Source organism: Chenopodium album, chromosome 11 (assembly GCF_948465745.1).
Source record: "Chenopodium album chromosome 11, dcCheAlbu1.1, whole genome shotgun sequence".
Taxonomy (NCBI): Eukaryota; Viridiplantae; Streptophyta; class Magnoliopsida; order Caryophyllales; family Amaranthaceae; genus Chenopodium; species Chenopodium album.
The window spans coordinates 35,647,854-35,660,399 of NC_137844.1; the positions used below are offsets into that span (position 1 = coordinate 35,647,854).

Consider the following 12,546-nt stretch of genomic DNA (forward strand, 5'->3'; position numbering starts at 1 on the left):
TACCTTTGCTAATCAATTCTCTATAAGATCTTACAATATCCATTTGGTAATCTATGATGTTTTCCTTCTTGTTTAAAGCTAAGGTATAAAATACAAAGACTGCATTCTAGTTTCCAGAGAATAATCAAGCCTCAAAAAAGCTTAAATATCCTTTTTAATATGTGTTTCTAGATTATACCACCTCTAATTGTGTAATCTACTATCTAACATAATCAAATAACTTATAATCAAAATTAAAAATGAACTCCACACATGAAACGAAAAAAAATCAAAATCATAATTCAACTCTAACCCATATGAGATCAATAGCAACTGGATTTTCTTTAATCAGTTGCATTCCCTCCAATTCTTTGTCAATAAACACTTTCCTCAATAATTTAATCAGATTCGGCACCCATTTGACAATCCTAATCACTAAAATCATGCTAAAAAGACCAAATTCAGGATACATTTGACAATCCTAATCACCTATAATTCAACATAAAAATCCCAATTACATTAATTTAAAATTATATCAATAATGTGATCAATTACTAACTTCTTTTTACAAGAGTATTGATAAAAAAAATAGCATGTCTGAACGGCAAAGCAATAATCACTACCTCAAGATTTACCAAGTAAACTACTCAAATTCCAACCAGTTGAAGAAAATCGGCGATTAAATGAAGCAAACATGAAAATAATAGAACAGAAACCCAGAGAACTCAACGAATGAATTCAGAGACAAATTGAACAACAGTTAAACATACATTAAAAATCTTAAAACACAATTAAAAAATTACCCAGATTAGAATTTTTACAGAAAGTGAGAGCTTTGATGAGGTTTGAGACTGTCACCCTCGTAGAGCATTCTTCCCAGATCCACACTCAGCTTATATACTTGGATCTCTTCAGTGCTATGTTTTAAACCCAAAAAAAAAAACAAAAAAAAGACCAACTAAGATCTAAATTTTGAAAATGTAATCAACATTAAAAGATGGATATTTGAAGAAAGTCCTACCCAAGAAAAATAAACCAAAACCCAAAAAATCGAAGCGAAAACGAGAGATGAGGCGACACCAACTAAGCCAAAGAACGGAATAATTTCTTCGCCATTAAGACAACAATAGACATGGCAGATTGATCGAATTAAAAGAGGAAGGTGATTAGATTTGAGTTATATAGGGAATAACAATGACAATAAACCCTAGAAAACAATTGATATGGTAAAAGGCGGCTAGAGGTAAGAGAATGAAAAGAAAAGGGGAAAGATAATTTGTGAGCAACGGTGGCCGTGGATGAGGTTACGGCTGCGGTAGTGGTTGTAGATGTGATTGCCTTCATTTTTGAGGAGAGAGAGAAGAGAGGTGAATGAACAGAGGAGAGAGATATGAGGCTTGAGGAGGAGTGAGGGATGGAGAACGATATTACTTCGTATTAAAAAAACAAACATAATGGGGAACAAAATAAATTTGTGCGCCTAAATGTTTGAACTTCCTTGAAATTTTAATGTACCGCCAAGTCGCCAACCCTGAAATTTTGTTGTACCTCCAAATCTGAAATGCCCTAATTGGTTTTAATATCGGAAAGATTTGTTACTAAAAATGTCTATTTGTAACAAAATTATTTTCGATAGTAAAAAAACTATTAGTATCGGAATGTATTTGATATTAATATTTAATTTGTATCGGATAAAAAAATTTCCGACACTATAGTAAAGTCCAATACTTAGTAAACAATTAGAAAGTAGTGTCAGAAAATAATTATCCGATACTATTGACCTTTGTAGTATCAGAAATATTTTCTGATACTAAAACCCAGTTTTCTAGTAGTGAGTCATACTTATGTGTTTGCATATATACAAGCTTCACATACATATGCATTCACTGAGTCTAAAATATGTACAATTATATACTACAAGGGTTTCATTAAAGGTCTCTGGGGTACTACTAGAAAACATCTTTCAATGGTCAACTGTATAATAAAAGGTTTTCGTTAAATTTCTCTATGGGACTACTAGGATTTAGGGTGCTAATATTTTATTATTACATACACAATCCATGATAAGCTATTTCTCATTCCCATGTGCCTAGTAATTCAATTTAGAATCCGTTTTCATTGGTGTATGTTGTTGTTGATCAAGGTCATATCGTTTTCGAATTGATTGGTTGTCTTTTATATCTGGTGATAGATAAGACCAATCATTTAGTATTCTATAAGGTAATGCGCAATGTTTAATGTTATAGATTGTAAGGGTTTGCAATTAGTGTACTTAAACACTTAATCCTCAAAAATTAATCATATGATAACAATGGAATTATGTATTAGGCACATTTTAAAAGAATTAAAAAGAACAGTTACATAACAACTTGTTGCTTTGATATGTAATTGTTTGTTCTAAAGCAACCTATATTCAATGGTACATTTTATAACTCCAGTGAAACTGTAATAGGTGGCACTATCATTACAATAGTGACTATGATAGTTTATAATTCACCACTCTAGATAAGACAAACCTCAAAACATGAAAATGTAGAGTACTAGTGCAATATATGGGGATATTATTACAGTATAATTTGTAAACGCATGACTTCAATTATATATCTCTGAGTACTAACTGTGCAATTATTAGTTTTTCTGAATATTATACTACGCATTACGTATTTTCCGTTGGAAATTGGGTATATGTTGCTGTAGCGTTTACTGTTAAGATGATTGAAATTTGTTGTGGCGGAAAAATTTCCCCCCACTTTTTCGTCCTTAGGTAGTTTATAAATTCCCTACATTAGTGTACATTTGCATTTCACTTTGCCAAATTTTTAGAGCATAATGTCTTCACACTCTACATCACCAATTAGGTATAGGTCATTTGAACATCCGATCTCAGACATTATATGGGCTGCTGCGAAGAAGTGTAACTGTGGACATTTAGCCGAGTTCCGAATTTCTCATTCCGAATCAAATCCACTACGCCCTTACTACAAGTGTAGAGTTTGCAATTTCTGGCAATGCGCAAATGAGGTCAATTTCATTCGGGGTAGAAATGACAATGGCATTGGCATGCTTTGGCAAAGGATGGACGCCCTCGAGCATTTCGCTATGAAAATATTGAAGGTTGTTGTTATCGTTTCTGTAGTGGCGATTAGGGATGGCAATGGGTCGGGAGACCCGAAATTTTAGAGTTGGACCCAGATCCGACCCAAATCCACTGGGTCCTAAAAAATCAGACCCAGACCTAGATCCATCGGGTTTAGCGGGTCCAAAATTGGTCTAACTATAATTTATATTAATTTTTTATAATCTTTTATATATATTATAAATTTACAACTATACTATACTTGAAATAATTAAAGATGCATTAAAAAAACTTGTTCATAATTTTGACACACAAATAATTTGTTCATTAAAAAGTAAAGACAATGCATGAAAAAATAATCTTAAAAACTAAATTTCTTGACAATACCGACTTTCTCTAAAGTCTATCATCTCATCCTCTAATTACGTAGTATATTATTAAAGTATATTTGATTAAGTGGTTTTTTTTTAATAATATTATATGTGATATATATTATTATTTATAAAAAAAATTAAAAAAATAAAAAATAAATGGGTCCATGGATCGGATCTAGGTCTACATTATTTGGACCTAGACCTAGACCCGACCCATTGAACTTAAACCCGGACCCGACCCAGACCCATCGGGTCTAAAATTTAAGGACCCAAACACTAAAATATGGATTGAGTCCAAATGGGTCTAGGTCGGGTCCTGGACCCATTGCCATCCATAGTAGCGATCTTTTTCCACATGAAGGAATAGTTTTAACAAAGTTGTAATGTCTATAGAGAGGCCTAACCTTGCGTAATTGTATTTAGTAATTATTGTAGTTAGTAGTAATTGTAGTTAGTAGTAATCGTTCTAAGGCCTAACCTTGAGAAGTTAAACTGCTGTGAGTTGCTTATAGTTTATTATTAATAGTGTAATTCCTATTAAAGTAAGCATATGGTTGCTGAATTCCTATACCTACCTACTATTTGCATCATTGTCCTTAAAATAATCATAAAATAAGCCTAATTAAGTCCAACATCATAATCATAAATATAGAAGTCATAGCTAATCACTACAAATTCGAAGAAGTTCTAAAACGATTACAACAGTACTTAGAACGATTATAATAAGACATAAACAAACACATAATAGTCGATACTACTAGAAAACGAGCCTCAATGCATAACATCAGGAGGTGAGATAGTCGTTCCAGTCATGAATTGTTGGGTAGTCCAGATCTACTCCTGGTTCATCATCTTCAACGAAGGGAACTTCAGGCGAAGGAGGAGTAACATGATCAATCCAATCATGGATAGTAGGATCATCAACATCTTCTCCAGGATGATAATAAGGAGGCGAATTGGTTGACGACTTCTGTGACGACTTCTTTGAGTCATCTAGATTAAATGACTACAATTCCATAACAATTTGTTCAATTTTTAAGCTACGAGCACATATTAATTCATAATTTTAATTTGTTAACAATTCTAAAACAAATAAAGACTTCCCTCAAGTTCCACACCTAGCTGGTGGCCAATGTAAGAAGTGCCCCTCTTAATCACCCCATGGGTTGAAATCCTTCAAGTCCCAAATCAGTAACACTTCACTATACCCATTCTGGCCACCAAATTCTTCAACATTATAAATTCCCCTTAGTTTAAATTTGACGAATTCAAGGGTGGACTGGTCAAGCCGAGCCTCTGTCACGACAACTACTGCAGGTGCATAATAATTGAAAAGCTCGTAGAATGTTTCCACAAAAGATGGCCGGTGAACGCTCTTTGGATTCCACACGATGACAGCAGAACTAGCTAGAATGCAACGAGAACTAGAGCTATCAACTCCCCTATGACAACTCTATATAGAAACCAGATTGTACTTGACCTTCCTTTTCTTAGTAAGACAAGAATACACATTCACATGAATGAAATTCACAACCTCATTGACCTCCATCAAATGAATTGCAGTGGTATTAGCACCAAGAAAATGTGTCTTTCTTGTGTAGAGAGGGTACAGAGGGGAAGTTGGTCTAGGTCAACAGCTGGCTTCAAGTCAAACACTGGAACAAATTCTTTTGGAATGAAATAATCACCATAGCTTGAAGTAGTGCATAACCATTTAGCAAAAGCAGTAACCCCCTTGTGGAGATATCACCTAAATCTGTCAAATTTAGATAATCTGCAGGTCAAAGGTTGTCTTTAGAAACTTCCATCAAACTTTTTGGGATGTAAGTTGTGGTCAAAAGGTTAAGGGAGTTGGAGAGTTGATCACAAAGGAAGGAAGAAGGGATCCTTAGTCCTTCCTTGTAGTGATCTTCATTTGCAAAATAGGGAGTGGAGTTGAAATCAAGTTCAGGGGTGTTGGTAATGTTGAATGGCCTGATGTACATCATCGGTGAGGTTGGATAAGGCACTAACAGCCTTCCCCAGCCTCTCACCATGTGACCTCCAATTCTCTCCCAAGCTCTCATGAGATGACCTTTAGGATTGTGAGAGTTGGACATTTTTTTTTTTTGGCCTTCAAGAAAACTGAAAGAGGGGAGAGTGTTTTTTAGAGTTTTCTCTTAATTGATCAGAGGAAAATATGGTAAAGTCCCACAAAATGCTCAGAATTTAAAGATAATGTACTTGCACCTGTATTAAGTTTACTTGAAAAAGCTAGATGAAAAGAGTAACTGGAAAAGACAATACATCTGCCAAGAGAGTACAATGTGTTGTTAGGCTCAAGGTAGCTCTGACATTTGATTTTGCACAACTAATTGAAGAAAATACACATTTTTGTATCAACTTAAATGAAGCATCCTAACATATAGTTTTACATTAATGGCACCCAACTAAGCTGAAATGAGCACCCATGTTTAAATAAACCCTTTAAGGCTACAATATAAGCGTACTACTTTGCTTTATTTTCTCCTTGATAATTCCCATGGGAAACAAAGGTATGATTAAACCAACTTCTCCCACTAAATTAGCAAAACATTTTGTATAGAATTGATCTTTCACTACTAATGTAAGATAATTTTTAGTTTTGGTAGTGCTACTTATAATGTCATAGCATATTCTGTGACCTACGTAATTTTCATATAAATGTGTATGTATTTTTCATATCAAATTTAAATGTAGTTTATCCTTGGTACCTAGAGGCTGGTTTTATGTGACTACACTAATTCATGTGAATGTATCTTGTTATGGGTAACTGTAATTAGCATGGCTTTATTTGAGAAATTATATAATACTTATAATATGTGGTAATTTCTAGTATTTTTCTGCCTTTTGGAGCAGCTAAGAGTCGTGCTGAAAGACGTCGCAAAAAACTATTGCATAACGTCTAGAAATTGAAGAATGTGGGATATAATGATCCTAATGGTATCATTAGGGATTTGTATATTCCAAGGCATAGCAAGATGATTATGTTTAGTCATCAATTAGCCACTGTTGCTAGAGGAGGCTTAATTAAACCTGTTAAGGGTATAGATTTCCATCCCGACTATTCATTCTTGACATTGTTCAAAATTAGGCGGGCAAGGTTCGCAAGGAGGCCTTTTGTTTCATGTGGTATGATATGTCTATTGCATATAGTGATTTACCCCTATCCCTTGGTCATAATTAGGAGTATTTTTGGCTCTTTAGAGCCACTTTTATTACTAATATGTGTTTTGTAGTGTTTTCGTAATTTTAGTAGTGTTTTGTAGGAAATTGCAAATTTGGAGTATTTTCTCGGATTTATTTGGAGACTCTACAAGCACTAGAAGATATTGACCATATTTCATAGCCCAAGGCCGGTTAGATTCATCAAACCGGTGACTAAGGGCTTGACTTAAAAGAATTGAGGCGTTGAACCGAGTGATTAAAGCCCTAAAGAGGAGATTAGAGTTTGGGCCGAGTCATTGGCCCAAACAAAGTCGAGTTGTGCCAAAGAGCTCCGCCCGGCTGGATGGAGGCTCACTTGAAGGCGCGTCCGACCGGGCGGGGCAGAGGAGGAAGGAGTAGTCCTTCGCCCGAGCTTGCCCCCGACCAGGCGCGAGAGATACTATCAAGATGAGAAAGGCGCGCCCGACAGGGCGATGCACCGCCTGACCGGGCGCGTGTTTTAGAGATGATTTTGGACGATTTCTTGCTTAGTTTCTAATTAGGTTTTTAAGCTTTGTATAAATATATTTTGTTTAGTCTTGATGTAATTACCTCTCTTTCGTTAGCTAAATTCCCTCTTAAGCTTAGAGTTCTCTCTTGTTTCTCTCTCTACATTTCTTGGCTTTTATACAATTCATTATTTCCGTTAATTTTGTTAACGATTTCTTCCCTTTTATTTTCAGCAATTTATTTGCTTTTGTTCATCATGTTTTGTTTAATTTCTTTGATTAGTTTAGATTTAATTATGTGTAAGTAGATTATTTTCTAGGGTTGTAGGGATCCATAAATAATACGAAGGGGTAATTTATTATTGTTAATTGTCAATGCTTAATTAATTTCCTATTAATTGATTTAATGCTATGCAATTTGATTAGGCCTGGTTTAATTGTATTAGTTATGCAATATTGATTCCAGATTCGGAGATGAGAATTGATGTTTAGGCGGCTTAGTTTCAATATGCAGGTTAATTTATAAATGGTTAAGTCAAGATTCAAGAGAGGCGATTTAATACCGGTAGATTAATTCTATGATTGAAATACGTAGCGAAAGCCCTTTATGATCTGATTAATTACTGCATTGATGATTGATTATTATGTTTTACCCTGGAATATTGTTTATTAGTGAACCTATACCCTAGGCTTTTATTAATTGATTTCTTCTTATACTTGATCCCCGTAGAATAATTCCTTTCACAACATTAAATTGGTTACTTAATAATTTAGATTATATTAATTAATAAGGAATAGAAAGACTTGGTTCCCTGTTGTTCGACCCTACTTCCCTACCTTCTTTAGTTAAAGGACTTAGGTTATTCTTTTAATTAGGTGATACGACATTATCCTATCAAAATTTGGCGCATTTGCCGGGGAAACAGTTTTATTTTTGTTTCTGATTGTTTTGGTAGTCTAGATTATTCCCTTTTGTGTCTGAGAATGTAAGTTCTTTAAGACAATTCTCATATTTGTTGTTTAGTTCTTTGTTTATGCCCAGGTGTTCTAGATCAAGATATATCCCATTCAATCCTGAGATCGAGCGCTCTTTGCATAGACAGAAGAATCTTTACAGGAAAATACTGGCGGGTTTAGGAGGTGATATTCTTAGGGACCCTCTATCTGATTCTAGTGATTCAGAAGCTTCTTCAGAACCAGAATCAGAGATGACAACAGTTCAACCTTGTAAGCTCAACGATTATTGCAGCCGTTCCTGACGGTTTTTACACATCTTACTCCTACTCCAGATCTCGAAGGAGTGCAATTCGAGATCAAACCCCAGTTTATCACGATGATCGAAAGAAAGAAATTCAGTGGAGCTAAGGGTAAAGACCCTAATCTTCATATTGTAGATTTATGTCAGTATTGCAATACCATTAAGCAAGCCAGGGTCACGCAAGACCAAATCAGGGAGATTCTCTTTCCCTTTTCTTTATGTGGTAAAGCTAAATTGTGGTATAATAGATTGAATAGAACTGCACTTGGTATTACTGACTGAGAAACTCGTGCTTTGATTTTTTATGATATATATTCTCTTGCAAAGAGGACAGCTTTATTGAGAAGTGTAATTCAAAACTTTGCCCAAGAGCCAGACGAAACTCTATATGAGGCTTGGGAAAGATTCAAGGATCTGAAGTGATAGTCCCCCCATCATAATTTAGCAAAGTGGAAGTTAATCCAAGCCTTTTACAATGGGATTGGAAATTCATCTTGAACAATTTTAGATTCTGCAGTTAATGGTAGATTTATGAATCTTAATGTAGATGATGCAGTTCAGGTTATCGAAGAGATTGCAATTCACAATTCCCAATACGGGAATCCTAGAGGCTTTGCAAACAAAGACAAACATAGTGTCGATTTAGTATCCTTTTTGCAAGCTCAATTAAGTTCTATAAGCCAGAAATTAGATAATCTTAGTACTGCTATTCCTACTTCTATAGCTAATGTTTCTGCTGTTAATAATTCTAATGAAGCTTTTTGTGAAAATTATGGAGTTGTAGGACATTGGGAACAAGATTGTAGGAGTTCCATGGAGCAAGTTAATGCCTTCCAAACCTATAGGCAAAATAACCCATACTCCAACACTCATAATCCTAGCCTCCAGAACCATCCATATCTTTCCTACCGGAGCACCAATGTGCAAAACCCTCTACCTCCACAATAACCATAACAACAACCACCAACACAACAGAAATATTACCATCCTAACTCTGGTCAGAAAACCCAATCACAAACTCCTCCATCTTCTGACCCTGCCTTGTCAGAAATTAGAGCAATGCTATCAAATATGCAAAAGCACATGGGGAGTAGGGATTGCTAGAATTGATTCAATCTTAGCTCATAATAAAATTATGGATAATCAAATTGCGCAGATTTCATCTACCCTACAAACCCATCAACAGGGAGCCCTACCATCGCAACCAATCCACCCTACGGATCATGCTAATGCAATTACTCTGAGGAGTGGTTCACACTATGATGGGCCTCCTATGCCCAAAGATGATGAACATGTTACAAAAACAATTGCTAATCCTGATTCCCTTGTACCAAATGCTAATGTTACTAACCCTACAGGGCTATAAGAGAAAACTAATTCTTCTAATGTTTCTTTGCAGGGTCAATCTCAGGACAAGGTTGGAGATGTGCAAGGCTTAGTCATCAAACTTCCATTCCCAAAATGAAATTTGAAGAGTAAGTTTGATAAACAATTTGGCAAGTTTTTGGAGGTTGTGAAAAATCTGCAGGTAACAGTTCCTTTCACTGATTTAATCACTCAGGTTCCTGCATATGATAAATTTATGAAAGATATTTTAACTAGGAAAAGGGCCTTTGATGAGGTAGAAACTGTAGCTTTTACAGAGGAATGTAGTGCTTTATTGCAAAATAAATCCCCTCATAAATTAAAGGATCCTGGTAGTTTTTCTATCCCTTATCATATTCGTAATGTCTTCATTCATAAAGCATTGTGTGATTTGGGAGCTAGTGTTAGTGTTATGCCATTGTCTGTGTGTTCTAAATTTAACATTGGTGATTTAAAAGTTACTAACATTACCTTACAGATGGCAGATCGTTCTATTAAATACCCCTTTAGGTATTCTAGAGGATGTCCCTGTTAGAGTTGGTAAATTTTTTATCCCTATTGACTTTGTTGTTTTAGACATGGCTGAGGATACACAAATTCCCATCATATTAGGTAGGCCTTTCCTCCACACTGCAGGAGCCATAATTGATGTTGAAAATGAAAAACTTACCCTTTCTGTTGGAGATGATAATATTACTTTTAATTTAGGGAAGGTTTTAAAAGGTCCTTTGCTTAAGGAAAATTGTTGTTTAATTGATGTAATTGATGTGATGGATGTTATTTATGAAGATAGCTTACCACAGGTTCTTGCAAGGGATCCCTTGGAGGAAGTTCTATGTGGTCAATTTACTGCAGGTGACGTGACAGTGCCATTGTTTACGCGATGGTCCAGTTTTCAGTTTGTGTCTTCGCGCCAAGTATGTTTAATTAACTTACTAATAATCGAAGTCTCATTTAGTCCTTAATCGAGTCTACACACATAGTCCCATGGTCTTACACAAGTGTCAAAGCATGCCACTTTCACTCACTATTTTAAAGCACACACTTTATGTATGTTTCACTGTGACCATGTGTAGAGAGTCTTGCGCGCGTGTGTTTTCCGTCATTTTTTTTAGGGGGGTAAGTCGGATATTAATCCTCCCAACATAACCATGTTGCTTAAACCATTAAACTTGATTCCCAAAAATGCACCCCATTTCTTGCCTTTTTGCCTTTTAAAACCAATAAAAGTCAAAATCAATTTGAGTCATTAAAAATCAATATTTTTATATTATAGCACTTAGTCAAGAAGAGAAGGATGGTTAATCAAGGACAACACTTTCGTTCAAGTTCTACTCTTCGACAAACCCATCAGACACAGGAAAAAGTTTGTACTACTGGCTACCCAACAGGAAGTCGATGAACTAAGACAAAACATGACTAACTTGACCCAGATGTTAAAAACTCTCGCTCTTCAAGTCAACGACCCTACTAGACAGCAACAACTTGAACGTATGGAAGAAAGCTTGAGCAAAATTTACCAATGACTACAAGTTTCAGGGAATTAGCTCACAAGGGGTCTCGGTGGACAAGGAATTTCTTCCACAAAAGTTCATTGCCAATGACATCCCTAGATTCAAGCCAACTGACAATCACTACAGCATAAATGAGCAAATGCAACCCCTAAAAACCGTTGCAATAAGGCAAAAAATCGTTGCTATAGACCTATTGCAACAGTTAAAGGACCGTAGCATTTGCGGCCATTGCATTAGGTTTAATGCAACGGTTCATTTTACCTAATGCAACGGTCTTACGCCATCAACGGTTGCATCAGGGCCTAAAGCAACGGTTAATAAAACCTAATGCAACGGTTCTTTAGAAATCCTACCATTGCAACAGACCTAATGCAATGGTCTTTTAGTTCTAGTGCAACACCCATTACTTTCTATAGAACCGTTGCATTATTATTATTATTATTATTATTATTATTATTATTATTATTATTATTATTATTATTATTATTATTATTATTATTATTATTATTATTATTATTTAATGCTCGTAGTAAATAAAAAAATTAATAAAACTACAAAGAACAAATAATGTAAACAAAATTATATAACAACCATTTTATTTTTCCTCTAGAAATATGTATATATATACATTAAGTAATTTTACATTGATATTTGACTTTGCAAACAATTCCATGCCCAAAATATTTATCTAAATAGTTCACAAAATATTTACTAATATATACCTATATAAGGACATTATAAAAGCTAATTTTTTACGTATCTAATTGTCCAAAAATATTGTCACAATAATCCCATCACCATTCTTCCTCCTCGATATACACCATGTTGTTCATCATCATATCACCATGACCTATATATATAAAACAAACAACTAAATTACATTAGAGAATAAAATCATTTAATCACATCACTCTACATTAAAACAAAGTTAGTTTAATTTCTTATTAGATAAATTTGTTAGAGAAGGTAATAATACATATTTGTCATAATACAATGATACGTTGATACCAAGCAAGCCTATATAATTAATTTAAATGTCAAAAAATAAAATAAAACAACAAACCCAAAAATAACACTAAAATTTAGAAACACCCATAAATAATAATCTAAAAACTAGATGAGCAAATGAAACAAAATCCCCAAGAGAAAAATAATCTAAAAACATAATTAATAGAAGTAGAAGAATTGAATGAAATAATAAGGACTTGAAAAGAACTATATATCATGACCAAGATAAATTAACTATAAAATTTTTCCACACAACAAGGCATTAGCTAAATATTCATTGATTTGTAATAGCTAATTA

At 34.5% G+C, this 12,546-nt stretch overlaps 1 non-coding gene across 1 annotated transcript; it reads right to left on the bottom strand.

Annotated features, from left to right (window-relative positions):
* Positions 1–8,697: 8,697 nt before the first annotated feature.
* Positions 8,698–8,804, bottom strand: LOC145569733 (small nucleolar RNA R71). Its single transcript, XR_014096275.1, has one exon. It is a non-coding gene; the product is annotated as a small nucleolar RNA R71 (small nucleolar RNA).
* Positions 8,805–12,546: the final 3,742 nt, after the last annotated feature.